At 38.2% G+C, this 20,222-nt stretch overlaps 3 long non-coding RNA genes across 3 annotated transcripts in view; 2 read left to right on the plus strand and 1 right to left on the minus strand.

Moving 5' to 3' along the window:
• Positions 1-5,466: 5,466 nt before the first annotated feature.
• LOC143653167 (uncharacterized) lies at positions 5,467-8,128 on the plus strand. The gene is made up of 4 exons (XR_013161136.1): positions 5,467-5,622; positions 5,902-6,220; positions 7,202-7,279; positions 7,885-8,128. It is a non-coding gene; the product is annotated as an uncharacterized LOC143653167 (long non-coding RNA).
• A 6,662-nt stretch (positions 8,129-14,790) lies between these two features.
• LOC143654062 (uncharacterized) lies at positions 14,791-19,179 on the minus strand. Its single transcript, XR_013161656.1, has 3 exons — positions 18,991-19,179; positions 17,210-17,267; positions 14,791-15,477 (listed from the first exon to the last, which is right to left on the minus strand). It is a non-coding gene; the product is annotated as an uncharacterized LOC143654062 (long non-coding RNA).
• The window catches only part of LOC143654060 (uncharacterized), a 36,517-nt gene continuing 35,088 nt past the window's right edge, over positions 18,794-20,222 (plus strand). The window contains exon 1 of the long non-coding RNA XR_013161655.1: positions 18,794-19,672. This is a non-coding gene — a long non-coding RNA (uncharacterized LOC143654060). The remainder of the gene's footprint in view (positions 19,673-20,222) is intronic.

Here is a 20,222-nt window from a genome sequence, read left to right on the forward strand (position 1 = left end):
ACAAACTGTGCTACAAATGAAAGCTGGTACTGCTGCTTGTCAAAATATACAAGACAATCAATGTTTTATATAAAACCACCTTATATGTTAACTTGTTCCCCCCAAACCTTTTTTTTTCCCTTTTTTGCCCTGGTTAGAAAAAACATTACAAATATTTACAGTATCTTCTCCTGTTAGATGAACATTCTCACAAATGGAAAAAGGAAATTTAATGAGCAGACCATGTAAAACATGAGACAATGTCAGAGGCTTCTCACTGTGGTATTTTTGTTGTTGTTGAATACAGTATGTACTGAAAATGCCCATCCAACCTTGTCATTCTAATCCAGTCTGTTCACATTTAAACTCCCATTTTCTCCAAGTAGTTTATTTACCAATAGGAAACAGAAACTAAAGGCTGCTTTGCACTTGATCTTCTTTCATAAAGGAGCTTGGGAAAAAATGCTTGACAGAGAAGAGTTAACACCAGAACAGTCAGTCTTTGGTCAGAGCAATGAGGTGACATTCTGATGCAAATCTTTGCTTGATCAGCAATCTTTATATTTAGTACTTTTAGGATATGAGATGAATTTTTAAAGATCTGGTATCATACCTTTTTTTGTCGCTTCTCTTTTCAGAAACTTCATTTTCTGTATAGTTAATCTTTTGTCATGTATCTGACTGAACCATTTTTTCATTAGTTTCTGTTTTTTTATTTACCTTTACCCTGGGGTTTGTATTCTGCAATTACATCTATAGCCTAATAATTTGAAAAGATACCAGCTTAACTTCAATAGCATACATATTCTCTGCTCTCATATCCTGTTTCCACTCTTTATGCTGTTTTTGCCCAGCATTACCTCTTTCTATTTTGTGTGTTCATTATCAGGAAATATGTGTTTTTCTTGTTCATTGAATTCTGACTCTTACAGAAATTAAAGCACAGAGTTTTATATTGAGAGTACAGTACTACTTGGCTTTGAATTTATCCTTTTAGTTATATTTACTGATGATTATCATTTCTTCACACTACTCCAAGTCACTCGTATCTTTTCTTTTCAAACTGCAGAACTCCATTTAGTAATCCTTGTAGGGCAGGTCTTTTGTTGACATATTCTTTCAATTGCTGTTTATCTGCAAATATTTTAAACTATCCCTCATTTTTTAATGTCAGTTTTGCCGCATAAAGAGTTTTTGGCTGGCAGCCAAAGAGTTTTGGCTGGCAGTACCTTAAATATATCACTGCTTTCTAACTTCCATGGTGTCTGATGAGAAATTGAAAATTAATCTTATTGAGGATCCCTTGTATATGACGAATAACTTCTGCTGCTTTCAGAAGTCTCTCTTTATCTTTGGTGTTATATACTGATTAGTATGTGTCTTGGAGTAGGTCTGTTAGGTTTTATTCTGTTTGGAGTATGTTACACTTCTTGACACGTATGTTTATGTCTTTCATAAGAGTTGAGAAAATTTTGGCCATTATTTCCTCAAATATTCTTTCTGCCCCCTTTCCCTTCTCTTCTCCTTCTGGGACTCCCATAATACATATGTTTGTGTACTTCATGCTGTCACTCAAATTCCTGAGTCACTGCTCAATTTTTTCTATTCCTTTCTCTGTCTGTTCTGACTGTGTGCTTTCTATTGTCATGTTTTCTAGTTCACTGATTATTTCTTCTACCTGTTCAAATCTGCTACTGTATACCTCTAGTGTATTTTGAATCTCCTTTATTGTGCCTTCCATCCCTATAATTTCTTTCTATACTTTCAAATTTTGCATATTGTCTTCTTAATATACTTTGGTTCGATACTCATTTGTGTTAAGGCTCTTTTTTGATGCTTGGTCCAACTTATTCTGGAACTTTAGTACAGCCCATTGTTCTAGTTTGCTAGCTGCTGGAATGCAACACACCAGAGATGGGTTGGCTTTTAATAAAAGGGGATTTATTTTGTTAGTTCTTCAGAGGAAAGGCAGCTAACTTTCAACTGAGGTTCTTTCTTACCCTACATCTCATTGAATTTGGGAGATTTGTTTGAATTTCTTTCTTCAGTTGTACCAAACTCCTTGTCTTCTCTGAAGTTTTCATTTGTTCCATGGCTGAACCATATCTTCCTGTTTGTTTGTATGGCTTGTAATTTTTTGCTGATGTCTGAACATCTGATTATCTTTTTTAGTTAACTCTTAAGGTTCATTACTCTCTCTTCTGTTGGTTATTTTTTATTGGATTTGTGTTAAGGCTCTTTTTTGATGCTTGGTACAACTCATTCTGGAACTTTAGTATAGCCCATTGTTCTAGTTTGCTAGCTGCCAGAATGCAACACACCAGAGACGGATTGGCTTTTAATAAAAGGGGATTTATTTTGTTAGTTCTTCAGAGGAAAGGCAACTAACTTTCAACTGAGGTGCTTTCTTATGTGGGAAGGCACAGGCTGGTCTCTGTTGACCTTCTCTCCAGGCCTCTGGGTTCCAACAACTTCCCCCGGGATGATTTCTTTCTGCATCTCCAAAGGCCCGGGCTGAGCTATGAGTGCTAAGATGAGGTATGCTGAGCTGCTTGGGCTGTGCTACTTTGAACTGTCTCATTTAAGCACCAGCCAATTCAGTCAAACGTCATTCATTACAGCAGGCACACCTTGCCGACTGCAGATGTAAATCAGTTCATGTACCATTGGCTCATGTCCACAGCAACAGACCTAGGTGCCTTCACTTGGCCAAGTTGACAACTGAATCTAACTACCACACCCATCTTTGTTCAGATTTTCTCAGGTCTTCTTCATCTGAGTTTGCACAGGATATGTGGTACAATCTTTTTGTATGCTGTATGGTGGGAGTCATATTTCAGTCTTTTTCCATATGCGTATCCTGTTATTGTAGCACCATTTGTTGAATTTTGTTGCTTGTTTTGCTTTTTTTTTTTTTTAAATGTGTGGACCAGGAATTGAACCCAGGTCTCCTGCATGGCAAGCAAGAATTCTACCCCTGAATTTACCCTTCATCCCCCCAAATTTTTAAGATTGCACTTTTTGTGCAATTTTTCACCTGCAGAAGCAAGCACACTTTCCTGTGTTCCTTCTCCAGGAAACTTGATCTTTTCTGTTTATTTTTGTGCAGAATTTTCTCTCCAGCTCCTATGATTTTTAAAATTATCTTCCTCACTGTGTGCCTCTATTTTCCTCTCTCTCTCTCTCTCTCTCTCTCTCTCTCTCTCTCTCTCTCTCTGTCCTCCCCTTGGGATCCTGTTTTTTCTCTAACATGCCTCAGCAGCTGCTCATCCACCCTGGTTCTCTGCAGACTTGGGTCCCTATACCTTCATATATATGGGTTCTAATTCACTGCTGTGAGTGGCTCTATAGTCTGCATCATTGGCAGGAGAGACCTGGGCTGTGCTACCTCTGTGCAACTCCCAAGCTGTGTGGGAATAAAAATGTTAAGGCCTTGTATTTTCTGCTACTTTTCCCCAACTAGATAGAATATTAATACCACATTAAATGTAGTTATCATGTCTCCTTAGTCTCTTCCTGGTTGTGATAGTTTCTCAGACTTTCCTTGTTTTTGATGACCTTGTGACTTTTCAGGATTACCAGTCAAGTATTTTGTAGAAGGAACATATGTTTCCTGAGGGCAAGGATTTTGTCTTATTCATCTTGTGTTCCTGTACTTCAAAGGGAGACTGGCACATCACAGGCCCTTGGTGTTTTAGATGACTCTAAAATTTAACATAGTCCAAAAATAAAGTGTGGCTATTATATAAATGCACCCGGGCTGATTTAGAAATACAGTATTCTGATTACAGGGAGACATAGTTCCATTAGTTTAGTATTGGTCAGATAAATATGGAAAATCTTGTGAGACCGAATTTTAGGAGTGATGAAAATTACAAGAGTGGCCACAAGTTGGTGATGGGTCAAGAAATCATGTTATGTGGGAAACAAATGAAGGAACTGGTGAGTCCTAGACACCAAAGGCCAGCCAGCTGACCAAGAATGGGACAGAAATAATCCTTGAAACTGCATATAAATTAGACTGGATGACCTTTAAGGTATCTTCCCATTCTCAAGAGTTTCTGAGTCTCTGAAGAGTTTCTGGAGATTTTCTAAAGGCATTATAGATCTGGAACTTGAGCTGGGTATAAAAAGAAGAGAAAAGGTTTGGCTAAAGTAGGGCCATCTGCAAGTGAGAGCCATCACCTCTGTGCCAGTTTGAAACTATTATGTACCCCAGAAAAGCCATGTTTTAATCCTGATCCAATCTTGTGGGGACAGCTATTTCTTTTAATCCTCATTCAGTACTGTAGAGCAAAAACTTTTGATTAGAATATCTCCACGGATATGTGACACACCCAATTGTGGGTGTGACCTTTTGATTAGATGGAGATGTGGCTCCGCACATTCCAGGTGGGTCTTGATTAGATTAGTAGAGTCATTTAAAAGAGGGAATATTTTGGAGAAAGCTTAAAGCTGACAGGCAGAGCCAATATAGATGTTTGGAAATCAAGATAGAAATTGCCAAGGTGCTAAGCCAAGAATTCACAGAAATAGCCAGAACCTGAAGAGAAGAAATCTCTGGCCCTGGCAGATGCTAAGCTAAGAGCTGAAACCCAGAGTTCTGTCCTAACAGCTAAGTGGATGTCCACAGATGCTTAGAGAGAAAACCACTAGCATCAGAAGCTGGAAACAACAGAACTGGAAACAAGGACCATGTGCCTTCCCAGATAACCTTTCCTTGAGCCAGGGTATCTTTCTCTGGATGCGTTAGTTAGGAAATATTTATGTCGTTAGGAATGTAAGCTTGTAACTTATTAAATTCCTTTTTAAAAAGTTTTTCCATTTCTGGTATATTGCATTCCAGCAGCTTAACAAACTAGCACATCCTCTATAATGGCACAAAGCAGTCTGCTCAATCCTGGTTGAATCTCTTCCCTTCTACTACTCAGCTCAACTTCAACAATGAAGATAAACTCACTAAGTCATGATGAGAATAAGGGTGGATAGATAGGATGAAATTGGTTTATAGACTTTGGAAAGTCAGAGAGAATGTAACTTTGTGGGAAGTCAGAGCTCCCTCTGAGGATTTGTGAAATGCTACACGTGATTTTACGAAGAATAATCTGACAATAGTGCAGACTAGGCTGGTGGGAGAAGATTGGAATCGGGAAGCTTTTTACAATTATGAAAACTCAAGTAATGGAGGTATATTTATATTTAATAGTACAAAGATAAACAGTAAGGAAGAGAACATAATAAAATTGCGTGATAAATTAAAAGGAAGGAAATTATTAATTTTACCAATACTTATAGAAGAAAATAAAGATACTGAGATGAGATACTAGTTAAATAAATAGAGAGGTAGGGGCAATTCTAGTGACTTCCACTTGTCCTTTCCTACCATCATAGCACTCACTCCAAGAGTTAAGGAATGAATGTAAGGATTCTGCCAGTTGCTGAGTATGTCAATTCTAATTATGCATTCTAGAACTGGAGAAATGACCACAGAATGGGTCCAGGGACACACTGGACTCACTGTGAGATGGACCAGAGCTAAAACCACATCAATCACCTGACCTCCAAAAGCCCTTATACTGACTGGTGGACCAGAGTGACATTTTGGGTTTCCTGGAATTAGTGTCACTTCTGAGCCAGTGTCTGGTAATCCATGAAACCACTAATAATTTCCTTTTCTCCAATACAGTTATTCTGGTAAAAGGTGTTAGGACTCCTTGAAGAATGGAAGGAAGGTTAACAGTGTAAATTTTACATAGTGTAACAGGGTCCTACCCCAAGTATACCTAGTTCTCCCCTCATTGATTAAGGGGCCCTGATGATCTGTTTTTGTAATCAAGTTAAACTTCTGTTCACTTGACCAAGAATTCTGCTAATACAACGCAAACAAGAATTTTGTGAACTGACCATCTATTTTACTTCTAGATATCCTGTGATCTACTAGCCAATGCCGCAAGTCTCTGAAGTTCAATTATTTTGACTGCTACTTTGAGTCTACTGTTCATTACGGTGGCCATGCCCACCTTGTCTATGATTAACTGTCACCACATGGCTTCTGCCAACTCCAGATCTGATCTTACCCATTTTGTCTAAGGATTCCAGCTCAGTGACAGCAGTTCCCCCAGTAATATCTGGCCTAAAGAGAAGGGAAACTACAGAGCTCTTCAGGGATGATGAAGCTAGTCTCAAAAATTTATATCTCAAAGTTCTGGTGAAAGATGTGTTCTCTGGACATTTCTGAGGTGTGTGAGCAAGTCTTCCATGATGAACCTACTCTAACATCCCAGTCACTCTATGCCTCTGCCCTCAACTATGTTATGCCAGGACAGTTCTGGCATTTTGATCTCAGTTAATGTTGGCCACCTTTTGATCCATGTTTCAGCCAACCATCCAAACAAACTGTTAATACCCTCTCTAAACCCTCAAACTATAATATTGAATGCAGAATCTCTGCTTAGTGGGCCCATATCAATAAATTCAACTTGATCCCACTTTATAGTCCTTCCACCATTATCCCACACCCTTAATATCCATTCCCACACATATTCTCCTGATTTCTACATATATATACATACATATATATAGATTTCTACATAAATAAAAAATTAATTTTGTAATTATTATTATTACAGAATAAATGCAGTTATTTTGGGGTATACTATACCTCCTCATGGGTCACATTTTGTACCTCACCTTTCAGGGCAGACTTGAGATTTTAGTCTAGTTATGTGTTTTGAAGAGTTACCTCAAGGTGTTCCATTGCAGTTTCATCTGGTCAAACAGGATTAATTGCTCCAGACAGAGGGGTGAGGGCTGTTTCTCCAAGGGAGGTGGTTACAGGGTTAGCACACCCCAAAGGATTAATCTCTTTGGGTAGAGTTTGGATAGCAGACTCCTTTGTGCAGACTGGAGACTGGGAAACTGTTTCCTCAAGGCAGCCTGGACAGTGGGTGACTTTTTCCTGAGGGCAGGCTAAGGTGGGGTGGCATTTTCCTCAGGACAGACCATTACAAGTCTATCTGGCAAAGGCTGAGCAGATTCCAGGGTTTCCATGTCCCCATTGCCATCATTATCAAGCCATATATCACCATTCTGAGTTTCAGGATCCCACTCTTTTCTAATCAAAGCCCTTACTTTTACAGCAGACACCCTGTAAGGTTGAGATTTTAGTTTATGTTGTAAATCTGGTACTCACACAATAAGGCTTTCTGTTTGGTTTTCACAGATCTCAAGTATGCAACCACAGGAAATAAGATTTTCTTTCATGGCACATATGGAAATTTTTACATCTTTCATATGTAACGTAAGTGCAAGTGTGAAGCCTCCAGCTCATCCCTTTCTCTCATGAATGTATCCAGTATATCTAACAATAACAAATCAACATCATTATACCTCTTTATTACACACATCTTCATTAAGGTGTCAAAAACACTCTCACCCAGAACCTTGCCTTGAGCAAGTGTACAATTAGTAGATTACAATGGTGATATTTTGTGTATCTTTATTGCTAACTCAGCCCATGGTGCCATCTCCATTGGAAACAGCGTCATTAGTGCCTTTGAGTCTAATTTGGGTAGAAAACCAATTGTAAAAAAACTGTTTATAAGATTTGGTTTCTCGAGAATCACTCCTGGTACCAAGTTGTATTAGTCAGGGTTCTCTAGAGAAACAGAACCAACAAGAGATAACTGTAAATATAAGATTTATAAAGGTGTCTCATGAAACCGTGGGAATGCAAGAGTACAAATCCATAGGGCAGGCTGTGAAGCTGGCAACTCTGATGAAGGGTCTTGATGAACTCCACAGGAGAGGCTTGATGGCTGAGGATGAAGTGAAATTCTCTCTTCTTCCTTAAAAGTCTTCAACTGATCAGATCAAATCTAACTGATTGGATTATGTCATTTGCAGGAGGCATGCCCTTCATTGATGGTAGATGTAATCAGCCACAGCTCCAGCCAACTGACTGATGATTTAATAAACCATCCTTCTGGCTTATCAACCAGCCACAAAATTTCTTTGCAACAATGGTTAGGCCAATGCTTGCCTGACTAGACAACTGGGCATCTTCACCTGGCCAAGTTGACACAGAACCTAACTATAACAAGGACCAAAAAAAGAACCCTCAGGAAAACCCTTGCATCAAATAAAAAGTCTAAACTGAAATTTCATGGTATGTAGAAAATGACTATAATGATAATTTTACATACTGGGAACCCTGGGATAAAGTTTAAGCAGTGTTCAGAAGAAAAATAATATCCAAATGAATAAAGGTTAGAGAAAGAACAATAAATAAACCAAATAAAAACAGAAGAAAAATAAAAGCAGCAACATATTCATACATACATAAACACATACAGAAGCTGGTTCCTTGTAAACCTGACTGAAAAGCCATTAACTTTATGCGGGAGAGGTAGGATAATACCTCTCCTGCATATTAAAATAGAGTGTAAATCTACAATAAATTTACAATAAATTATGGGACTGGCAAAAGGGCTGATGATTTAGTGAAACAGAACAAAAATTCCAATAATAAACCTAAACATATATTGAATTTAATATGTGATAAAGGTAGCATCTTAAATCAATGGGGAAAAATATGAATTGGGTCAATTTAATGGCCTAGAAAAATAAAATAAAATTGGATCCACATCTCAAAATTTAAGTTTTGATCAAAGAGAAACAGAGCAAGAATTATTTCATAAGCTCAAAAAGTAGAGACCTTTCTAAGTAAATAAAGAACCTAGAAGCAATAACATTTAACTATATAAATTATGTTTAAATTTCTTCATGGCAAAAAAAAATCATAATGTTAAAAGAATCAAAAACATGGGTAAAGTATTTGCAACAAATCTCCAGACAAAGGGATAATTTTCTTTATATATAAAGAGGGAAAAACATGAACAGGCAGTTCCCCCAAAAAAGGAAATACAAGTTTTTCTGATGAAAACATGTTCAACCTCAGTTTAAAATTAAAATAGGTCTTGGTGTGGGTGTATTTGGGTTTATCCTGTTGGAGTTCACTGAGCTTCTTGAATGTGTACATTCATGTCTTTGTCAAATTTGGAAAATATTCACTCATTGTTCCTTCAAATATTCTTTCTGCCCCTTTCTTTTCCTTCTGGGACTATCACAATATATATATATATATATCACTGTGCTTGATGGTGTTCCACAGATCTTTCTGATTCTGTTCAGTTTTTTCTTTTTAATTCTTTTTTCTTTCTGCTCTTCAGACTGAATAATTTCAATTGTCTTATCTTCAAGTTCACTGATTCTTTCTTGTGCCATCTCCAAACTGCTCTTAAACCCTCTGGACAATTTTTTTATTCCTGTTACTGTGGTCTTCAGTTTCTTTAGTTCCTTTTTATGATTTCTTTCACTTTACTGATATTCTCTTTGTGTTCATTTATCATTCCCTTGATTTACTTTAGTTCTTTGTTAATATTTTTCTTTAACTCTTTAAGCATATTCTGGTCCTTTTTAAAAAAGAATAAAAAGGTCTGTTCTTTCTATTGATGGTTTCTACTGGTTTATCTACTGCTTTCAATGGGCCAATGTGTGTTGTGCAATCTTTTGTTGCACCCTTGACATTTTGTTGCTTGACACTTTAACCATACTTTGCAAGTTAGATACTGAGGTATCTGTTCCTTAACCTTGTATCCAGTTAATACAAGGTTATGTCAGACATTTCCTTGAATGCCAGGAGCTAACAACAATAACAAAAAACCCTGAAAGAAACAAAATGCTTCCCAATCTTTATCTGTGTGAGTGCTCTCCTTCAGAGTTCACTCATCTTAATAATGAGTTTAGAGAACAGGCTATGACGTAAGCACAGGGTCCACCTCAGTCTTTTCTGAGGCATGCACACATGGCCCTATACATGCCCCACTTACATGGCTGCAAATGTCCTCTTTCCCATAGGAAATAGTTGTTCCCCATGGTCCCAGGTGTGGTAATACTTTGCCCTTGGCAGTTGTGAGTTGACTGTTCTTATACAGTGTACTGTAGGAGATCTCAGTGAGCCTCCTCTATGTGCTGGACAAGTTCTGAGACTACAGGTCTGTGACAAGTGTTCAGTCCTTCAGGATGCCCCTAGACAGGGCAGAAATACATGTATCCTATGTGCACCAGAGTTATTCTGCTCCTTCCAGAACCAGGACGAGGGACCTGCAGTAGGAGTGCAGGCAGTCAGTGAGGAAATAGGAGAAATGCCAGCAAGGGCACAACAAAATCCTATCGCTTTTAAGTTGCCTTTTACTTGATTTAACACTTTCCCAGTTACTGTAACTCTTTAACTGTTTCCCAAAGCTCTGTCAGTTCTTGCTTGATGCTTAGAGCTTTTGTGTGGGGACAGAGCCATAGAGAATCTTAGTCTATCATCTTGGTCAGGTCGTTGGTATTAAGTTATCTGAATAGAGTATATGTTAAACAGTTTTTAATGTTTTTAAATGAATTAAAAATGCTATAAAGAACATGTATCTTTACTTTACCACAACACCCCCAACAATGTGTATTATCAAACCTTTTCATCTTTGAAAATGTACCACATGAACTGTTCTAGTTTGTTAGATGCCAGAATGCAATATACCAGAAATGGAATGGCCTTTAAAAAAGGGAACTTAATAAGTTGCAAGTTAACAGTTTTTAGGCCATGGAAATGTCCCCATTAAAGCAAGTCTATAGAATAGTCCAATCTAAGGCATCCAGAGAAAGATACCTTGATCCAAGAAGGCCGATGAAGTTCACGGTTTCTCTCTCAAGTGGAAAGGCACATGGCAAACAAGATCAAGATTTCTCTCTCAGCTGGAAGGGCACATGGCAAACAATGCATCATCTAGCTTCCTCTCCAGCTCTGGGGAGGCATTTTCCTTCTTCATCTCAAAGGTCACTGGCTGGTGGAGTCTCTGCTTCATGGTTCTGAGGCGTTCTATCATCTGAGGCGTTCTATCATGCTCTCTCAGAATCTCTCGCTTTCTCCAAAGTGTGTCCTCTTTTTTAGGATTCCAGTAAATGAATCAAGATCCCCTGAATGGGCGGAGTCACATTTCCATCTAATCAAGTTTTATACCCACTATTGATTGAGTCACATCTCCATGGAAATAACCTAATTAATGTTTTCAAAATACAGTACTGAATAGGGATTAGAAGAAATGGCTGCCTTAAAAAAATGGGATTAGAATTACAACATGGCTTTTCTAGGGTACATACATCCTTTCAAGCCGGTACATGAACAACCTCATTTTTGTTTTTATTAGCATTTTTTTAATTCTGAGGGTAGAGCACCTTTTGAAAGTTTATTGACCATTTATAATTCTTCTTCTATGAAATTTCTTCTCATTCCTTTGCCAGTTTTTTTTAGTTGTTAATTCTAATCTTATTTGTTTTAAAAAGCATTACCTAATCAGAAATTAGCCCTTTAGCTTTTTTTACCTGTTTCACATATTCTTTTTATTTTAACATTTTTTATTGTATAATATAACATATATACAAAGCAAAGAAAGAAAAAAGTAATAGTTTTCAAAGCACTCTTCAACAAGTAGTTTCAGGACAGATCCCAGAGTTTGTCATGGGCTACCATACCATCCATCTCAGATTTTTCCTTCTAGCTGCTCCAGAACATTGGAGGCTAGAAGGAGTATTTTTTTATCATTACAATCGACTTTTCTTTCTTTGTGTGTGTGTGTGAAAAATAACATATATACAAAGAAGCGATAAATTTCAAAGCACAGCACAATAACTAGTCGTAGAACAGATTTCAAAGTTTGGTACATGTTATAAATCCACAATTTTAGGTTTTTATTTCTAGCTAGTCTAAGGCACTGGACACTAAAATAAATAGCAATATAATGATTCTGCAATCATACTAACTTGTTAAGCCCTACCTCTCTGTATAACTCCACCATCACATTTGATCTTTCTATCCCACTCTTCAGGGGTATTTGGGCTATGCCCATTCTAACTTTTTCATGTTGGAAGGGATTGTCAATAATATGGGGTAGGAACATGGAACTAGCTGATGTTCTGAAGAGGCTGACCCCTCTAGTTTTCAGGACTTATCTGGTCCAGGGACCCATCTGTAAGTTGTAGGTTTCTGGAAAGCTACCCTAGTGCGTGGAACCTCTGCAGAAGCTTATCTAATGCTCTCGGTGTTCTTTAGGGTTGGCAAGGATGGTTTTGGTTGGGGTTTGACAGGTTATGATAGGTAGCGATGTCTAACCAAAGCTTGCATAAGAATGACCTCCAGAGTAGCCTCTCCACTCTATTTGAACTCTCTCAGCCACTGATACCTTATCTGTTACACGTCTTTTCCCCCCCTTTTGGTGAGGGCCAGGCTGGACTCATCCCTGGGAATCACCTCCCATGCCGCCAGGGAGACTTTCACCCGTGGAGGTTTTGTCCCATGTAGGGGGGAAGACAATGATTTCACTCACAGAGCAGGACCATAATACATTCCCACCAGCAGTGCATAAGTGTCCCAATTTCTCCACATCCTCTCCAGCATTTGTAGTTTCCTCTTTTTTTTAACAGCTGCCATTCTTATAGGTGTAAGGTGGTATCTCATGGTAGTCTTGATCCGCATTTCCCTTATAGCTAATGAAACTGAACATCCTGTTTCAGATATTCTTACCAGCTTTCTTTTCTTTGAACTTGCTTATATTGTCGGAGGAACATTTTTCAATGGAGCAAGAGATACCTCTCTATGTATTCAAACCTTTGATGACCCTCAGTACAATTTTAAAGTTTTCTTTATATAGATCCTACACCTTTCTTGGTAAGTTTGTTTCTGCCTAGCTTAGTTTTTTTTTTCCCCCAAATCACAATTGTGAATAGAATGTTTTTCCACTATGTATTTTTAAATCTGGTTATTGTTTGCATATAGGGAAGTCATATATATTTAGAACCATATTTTGTTCTCATATATTTTCAGTAACACTAATAATATATGAATACATGTTTATATTTTAAGTTGCAGATGACAAAATTATTTAAAATTAAAAATGAGCTACTCGACTATATCTTAAAATTTTTAACTTCTATGTGAGACTAAAGGCAGAGATGTTCATTGGGTGCAAAATTTATATTTTTGGTAGCATGCTATCTAATTTAACTTCTATGGTCAGCTTATTCAAACACCATAAATTCATGGAACCTTGAATAGGAACTGAAATCTTGTTGGTTTGTACAGGTTCATGTGTGATGCCCCAACAAATCCCAGAGTAATCTGGGCAGATTATAAAGTACTTGCAAATTCTCCTTGAGGGACTGGGGGGAAAGGTGGAAATGTTAATCTTCGGCACCTCAGGAAGTTCTGAGATTCTTGCAAGCACTGGGGACTGTCAATTTGAAGGGCCCAGCCCTCGATCTTAGGGCTTTCCCTTATGAATTTATTTCTGCATGAGAGAAACTAAGCCTACTTATGATTATGCCCAAGAGTCCCCTCCAGAGAACCTCTTTTGCTGCTCATATATAACCTCTCTCTCTCTCTAAGCCAATTCCACAGGTGAATTCACTGCCCTTTTGCCTACGTGGAACTCCCAGGGGTATAAATCTCCCTGGCAACATGGGCCATGACCCCCAGGGGTGAGCCTGGCCCTGGTATTGTGGGATTGAGAAAGACTTCTTGATCAAAAGAGGAAAGGGAAGTGAAACAAAGTTTCAGTGGCTGGGAGATTTGAGTCAAGAGGTCATTCCCATGCAGTATACAGATACCCCTTTTCAGTTTGGAGGGTACTGGAATAGCTAAAGGGGGATGCCTGAAACTGTTGAACTGTAATCCAATACCCTTGATTCTTGAAGATGACTGAACAACTAGAGCTTTTAAGTCGTGATCATGTGACTATGAAAACCTTGTGACTGACATTCCCTTTATCCAGTGTATGTACGCATGAGTAAGAGAAAAAAGACAAAAAAATATATATGTATCAGGGAGGGGGGTATGGGATGTTTTGGATGTTCTTTTTCATTTTTATTCTGCTTTTGTTTTAATCAAAGTGTTCAAAAATCAATTATGATGATGAATGCTCATCTATATGATGATACTGTGAACCACCAATTGTACAATTTGGGTGATTATATGGTATGTGAATATATTATATAGCAATAAAATTGCATTAAAATGCGCTATACATTTTTAAATATTAATTTTATCACTAGCTGCCTTACTGAATTCTTGTTTTGTTTTTAATAAAATTCGGTTGATTTCTTTAGGTTCTTCAGGTATACAGCCAGATCATTACCAAAATAATGAGACTTTTGCTTCTTCTTCCCAAAATGCACAGCTCGTTTCATTTATCTATTTGGCTATTCTACCCAAAAGCAAGTAACATAATGATGTGACAGTTTACATACTAAACTTGTGCAAGAATAACAGGGATGTTACATAAGGTATTTTAAAAGTATATTATGACACATTTTGGGAATATTGTTATATAAAATAATGGATACCTGAATATATATACAAATATGCATGCACACGTATATGTACATACATGTTCATGACTAATTTTGGATTTATCTTGAAGGCAATCAAATCTGTGCAAGATTTTTTGATTAGAGGCTGGGAAAAGATAAAGTGATGCCACATTTTAAGGATTTGAATCTAAATAGTGTCTGCACTACTTCATAATGGGAACTTTCCTTTTATAGGTTATGTGGGAATGAAAATCCAAGTAGGGATCAGAGATTTGTTTACTGGTTATGAGGACCATGGAAGGACTAGAAATGCATTTGAAGTCAGCAGGGCTAAACACCACCCAGCCCTTCTCCTGTTGATAACTTAAGTCTTTTCCGAGAACATGAAGTGTTTGGGTCATTATTTGTGAGACAAATTTTCAAGGGTGAGGTTGGGCAATAGCTGCTGTTTTTCAGGATTCAGACAGAGCTTAACTATCTGGTATCTGGATAGCAGTACCTGCAATGACTTTGTTTGGGCAGTATTATCAAAAGATTTCTTCCCAGGGTTTGTAGTGCCTATGCATTTCTTTATTAGAGTAGTGGTGGTTTGGTTACAAGGTCAAAGAATGTATTGCAGAGACTAAAGATCTGGATTCTTCTCCAAGGAACGTTTTTTTCAGGCCATTTCCTCTTGCACGAAAGCAACTGAGATATGATGTATGAGCAAGAGTGAAATGTTTACACTAACATGATTTCTTCAACGCATTCTCTTCTAACAATCATCCAACCACCCCCATCAGGGAGAGTGGGGTTCATGACCAGAACCAACAGGAAGTATAACTAGTATAAAAGAACATAACTTTGATTAATGTATACATTTAGAGATCACAGAGCTTTCTCACAGTTTTAATCTCATTTGAGAAATTCTATGAAATGTAAAGGAAAATTATCAGTTTCAGCTTATAAATGATGGAAACTAAAATCCAAAGATGTTGAATGTTCAAACTCACACAAATAGTTAATGACAAAGCTGAGAGTAAAATCCAGACGTGTCATCTGTTCTTATGTGCTTTTATGAATTCTGGCAACCTTCAGATTTACTGTTATCTGAAGGGAGAGGGAAAAAAAGGATAAAATCACCTATTTTCTTCATGTTGCAATTTTTCATAGTTGTTGTGGAACCTTAATGTTGAAACATACTGAAAAGTCGTCGAATCCATTCTCTAACTGAGCATTAGTAGATCTTGAAATCAATTTAGTGTATCACATCCAGCAAATTAATTTGAAAATAACAGACTGAAATATAAAATATGAATGCATCACCCTAGTAGGTATGAGTACAGTTTTATTAAACTTATTTCTAACTCTAGGTCACACTCACACACACACACACACAAAGAAAAGTCTGAAAAACACTGCTTAATCCAATGGGTTCTCAAACAACTGGGTGCATTTAAGAATCATCTGGACCCCTTAAACTAAAATATTCTGACTCAGTAACTCTGGAATGGAAACCAAGTACCTACATTTTTAAAAGGCACTGGTTATGATTCAGTTGATCTTGAGACCATACTTTGAAAATATGCCCAGTATAATGCATTAACAAGCACTTCACTGTACTTGCATGTATTTTTCCAGAAGGTTCCCAAAACAAGTCATTCTTTTGCCATGAAACCAACCCCAATAGAGAAGTGCAGGGCAGGGTAGCAGGCACCTGCAGGTCCTGATATTGGTCTGAAGAGTGTTCCTGTGCCTACCTCCATTCTTGGAGATCAGGTTACTGGGCTAGGGACATAACCAGGAAGGTGAGAACTATTGCTAAGATCTGGATTTAACTCAGTTTTGGTGGCATCAGAAGTGAGCCTATGTCTTCGACCTTGTCATTGTTAACACAGTTGCTAATACACTTTTTCAATACACTGCTAAACTACTTAAAGTGTTCAGGTACCGCCTGGGCATTAGAGGAATTCAAAGATGATTGCCCCAGAAGTCTTCACACCCATCCCTTTTCTCCTCTCTGACTCTCCGCAGCAAAAAGTAGGCATTAAAGTGGATCAGCAAATGTTGGTAGAGATGCCTCATGGATTTCAGACACCAGAAAGGTGGCTTATCAGAGCCTGAGATGATAGGATCATATGCTCCAATTTCACAACTCTCTCCCTTTTTCTACACATCTGAGGGAAACATTATTCATGTTCATGATATGACCAGTGAGTACAGACTCTACCGGTCACTTCAACAAGGCATCATAGAATAAGGTGTCACACCTGGAATCCTAGAAACCATGGTCTCCAAGAAGTATTGAGAAATTTAAGTACATACACACTCACAAACTCTACAGTGATTGTTTAGATATGTGTCCCATTTAGGAGTCCCCATCTGAGTTTTGTTCTCATTCTTCTCCTACCAAAAGTGCTTCAGTTAAATGGAGGAAAAGAGGGTATCATATAACATAAGTACGTAATAATATGGCTCAAGTTTTTTGACAATAAGCAAGAACTTATTCTCTTTGTGCCTCAGTTTCTCTATCTGTAAAACAAAGATGTGAAAGATCAAACTTGAGATACCTGGATGCAGCCTTAGCAGTAAGTATTAATGAGATGATGAGATAATACAAATAAAGGACTTAAAACAGATTGGCATACAGGAGGTACTCCACAAAGGTTAACTATTTAAGATCAAACTTTATGTCTGATAGGAAATAATTTAAAGTAATCACCAATGATTCCACAATCTTACTCACTATATGAAGTCCACATCTAGTTACTGGACAATAACACTGGAAAATTAACTAGACTGCTAAAAATTTGAACTATTTAATATATTAAAAAAACTCCACCTTAAAAATGCTTTTGCCACGTCCTCATGGTACTGTGGCAAGAACCCAGTAGAGGCTCCTGCAAGAAACCATACAAAAATTAAGAGTCAAGCCCATCTATGCCTATTAAATTAAGTATTCTAATGTATGCAAATGAATTCATAAGCACAGTCTCAAATAACACAGACACAAGCCATAAAATATTTAAAATACATAAATAATTTTTTTGCTTTGTTTAAAATGCTATTATAACTGTATATATTAATGCTGGTATGGGAACAAGTTTTGTAAGCCAAAATATACCACAGGCAGAAGAATCAGAGTAACGATTGTTCACTATTTACATATTATTTTATGTATTTTAGAGGATTCTCCCTTCCATTACTAAATCAGCGCTTTGCAAATAGTAGATATTTGTAAAAACAAATCCAAGGTGCTTTAAATGGTATTTTATTTTCTGTTCAAATACTGGGATGTTCAGAGAGAGGGTAAATGCCTCCATTTCTTTTTTTTTTTTTTTACAAAAGCCTTTCTAGGTCAGCGCTTTTAATTTTGATAATTGAAGAGAATATCCAAATTATAATACCCTATGTTATGCAGAGAAACCTGCTTTGATATATTAGTTTCCACATTTTTGCTTCTAAAAACTACTAACATTCCGTATGTGTATCTTACATACAACCAGCTCAATTTCAGGCAAACAAAAACGATTTCAACTGACATTATAAATCCAAGAGATTCATAAGCACAGTCTCAAATAACACAGATACAAGCCATAAAATATTTAAAATACATAAATAATTTTTTTGCTTTCTTTAAAATGCTATTATAACTGTATATATTAATGCTGGTACGGGAACAAGTTTTATAAGCCAAAATATACCACAGGCAGTCAAGCAATTAAAATTTTTAACTACTAAGAAATGTTAACGAATCAGTTCACATTTGTTTTTATTTCACCAAACCGCAAAACCTACTGGACACCCTCCACACAGGAAAAGCAACTCAAATTAATATATTTAGAATTATCATATTTTTAGAAACTCCTAGTAATTAAAACCTCATCTTTAGGTTCAATTCTGGTGTCTTGTGTTTCATCATGACAACTGCAGAGTAGCAAGACTCAACAATTTTCTGAATACTTTAAATATTAACCTACTTTCTCATACTAGTTATTTCAAATTTTGGATAACAGGTCGAGATAATGTTATTGCTAAAAATCTCACTAGCATTAACATGTTGCCCAAATTTAAGTCTTAAAAGAAAACTATTATATGACTCAACAAGGTTCCTATTTAATACCTACATTTTAACCTTAGTTTGCTCGTTTAGGATTTTAAAAAATCGCATACTACCCTATAACCCACCCTAGTGATTTTGAAAGATCAAAGGCGATCTGGGTCTAGACAGACTGTGGGTGAATGTGGTTGAGTCGGCAAGGAAGAACCCTTTGGTGAGAGCTCTGTGCATCCACGAGGGGCTCACCTCGACTGAAATGACCACGCATCAGTCCCCACTTGTGGCACCCGCTAAGTGGAGACTGAGAACTACAGCAGCAGCCCGAGACTACCGGCGCGCCCCGCCACTCTCCGTCCCAGCGTCCGGCCCGCCCCTTCCTCCTGGGCTGGGCGCCACACTAGCGCCACACTGCCGCCCACCTTAGGGGCTGCAGGACGTGACCGGAACAAAAGTCCGGCACACAATGGCCCGAATGGAATGCAGGGCTTGGCCCGGGTTGCCCACTAAGACCCCAACCCGCCAAGAGGAGCTACTTTCCCAGAAAAACTTGGTTGCAAATTAACCGGAAGCGCGTAAATGCTGTTCCTAGGGCTGTCTGGGGAACCCTGCCGCCGGTCAAACTCATCCTTTGTCTCTTGATAGGTCTTTCTGAAGCCTTAAGCTGTGGGCGCCTTCCGGGCAACTCTTGCCTCGACCTCCATACCAAGCCTTCAGTGATGGCGGCCATCATGGTTGCATCCGGGTATTTCGAGGAGCCGGGACGGAATCTCCCGGAAGTGACGTGACGCGGAGGGATCTGCTTTCGGCAGTATGAGAATGTGATGAGAAAGTTCTTGGAAGCAGGTTTGTTGGGGCCGGTAGTGGTGACGGGGCGAGTCTGTGTGCCAAATAACCAACTCCTAATACATTTTACGGGCCGGCCAGTGCCAGTGATCGTGCTAAGCACCAACATTGTCATCCCATTTAATCTTTATCTCACAACAGCCCTAGGAGACAGAAACTGTTAACGTTCATTTTGTATACAGGAAACTAAACCTGCGAGAGGGTGAGTGATTTGTCCAAGATCATACAGCTAGTATTTGGTGGAGCTGAATTCCAACCTAGTCAGCTTGACTTCAAAGCCTTTTCTTTTAAACTCTTCGAAAGAGCCTCTGTTTAGGAAATCCAAGCCCCTGGCACCTGACATCCTGGAAACCCAATTCTGAGAGCACCATGCCCACTAACTGCTCCACTTCCTTTTGACTGGTGAGTGTGGCCAAGCCACAGCCACTGTGGTCTTTCAGATGGACACACGACCAGATAGTGTAGTAGGGTTCGCTTGGTCTTGCATGCCTTTCCTCTGGCATATTTTCTGGGGGACGGGGGTGGGGGGTGGGGGGGTGTTTGAGTGGGAGGGTATCAAGTTACAGGAAAAACGTGGAACAAATGACTAAACTTGGTGTTTTTTCTACATATTTTTGTAAAAATACACCACAACCAAAAATTTTTCCTCCTTCTTAAAAAAAAATTGTAATGCTGGAGAACAAGTATAGACAGCTACTTCACTCTGTCATCTTTGGGGTACAGCTTTGAGCACTTTATCTGTTCCAGACTCTGTCCCCATATTCCACTTCCTACTGTAAGTTTTCAGTGACCTTTCAAACAATGACACACCAGGGAGTACAGAGAAAAGTTAGAAGAGAACAATGAGAAGGAATTAGGGGAAGCAGAAAATGTAGAGGAATAAAGAAAGATGGCAATATGAGGGTTGGCAAAGTTTTTCTTTGGGATTTCATGGTAGCATGATCAAGTTTCT

The sequence above is a fragment of the Tamandua tetradactyla genome, chromosome 13, assembly GCF_023851605.1.
Source record: "Tamandua tetradactyla isolate mTamTet1 chromosome 13, mTamTet1.pri, whole genome shotgun sequence".
Lineage (NCBI taxonomy): Eukaryota > Metazoa > Chordata > Mammalia > Pilosa > Myrmecophagidae > Tamandua > Tamandua tetradactyla.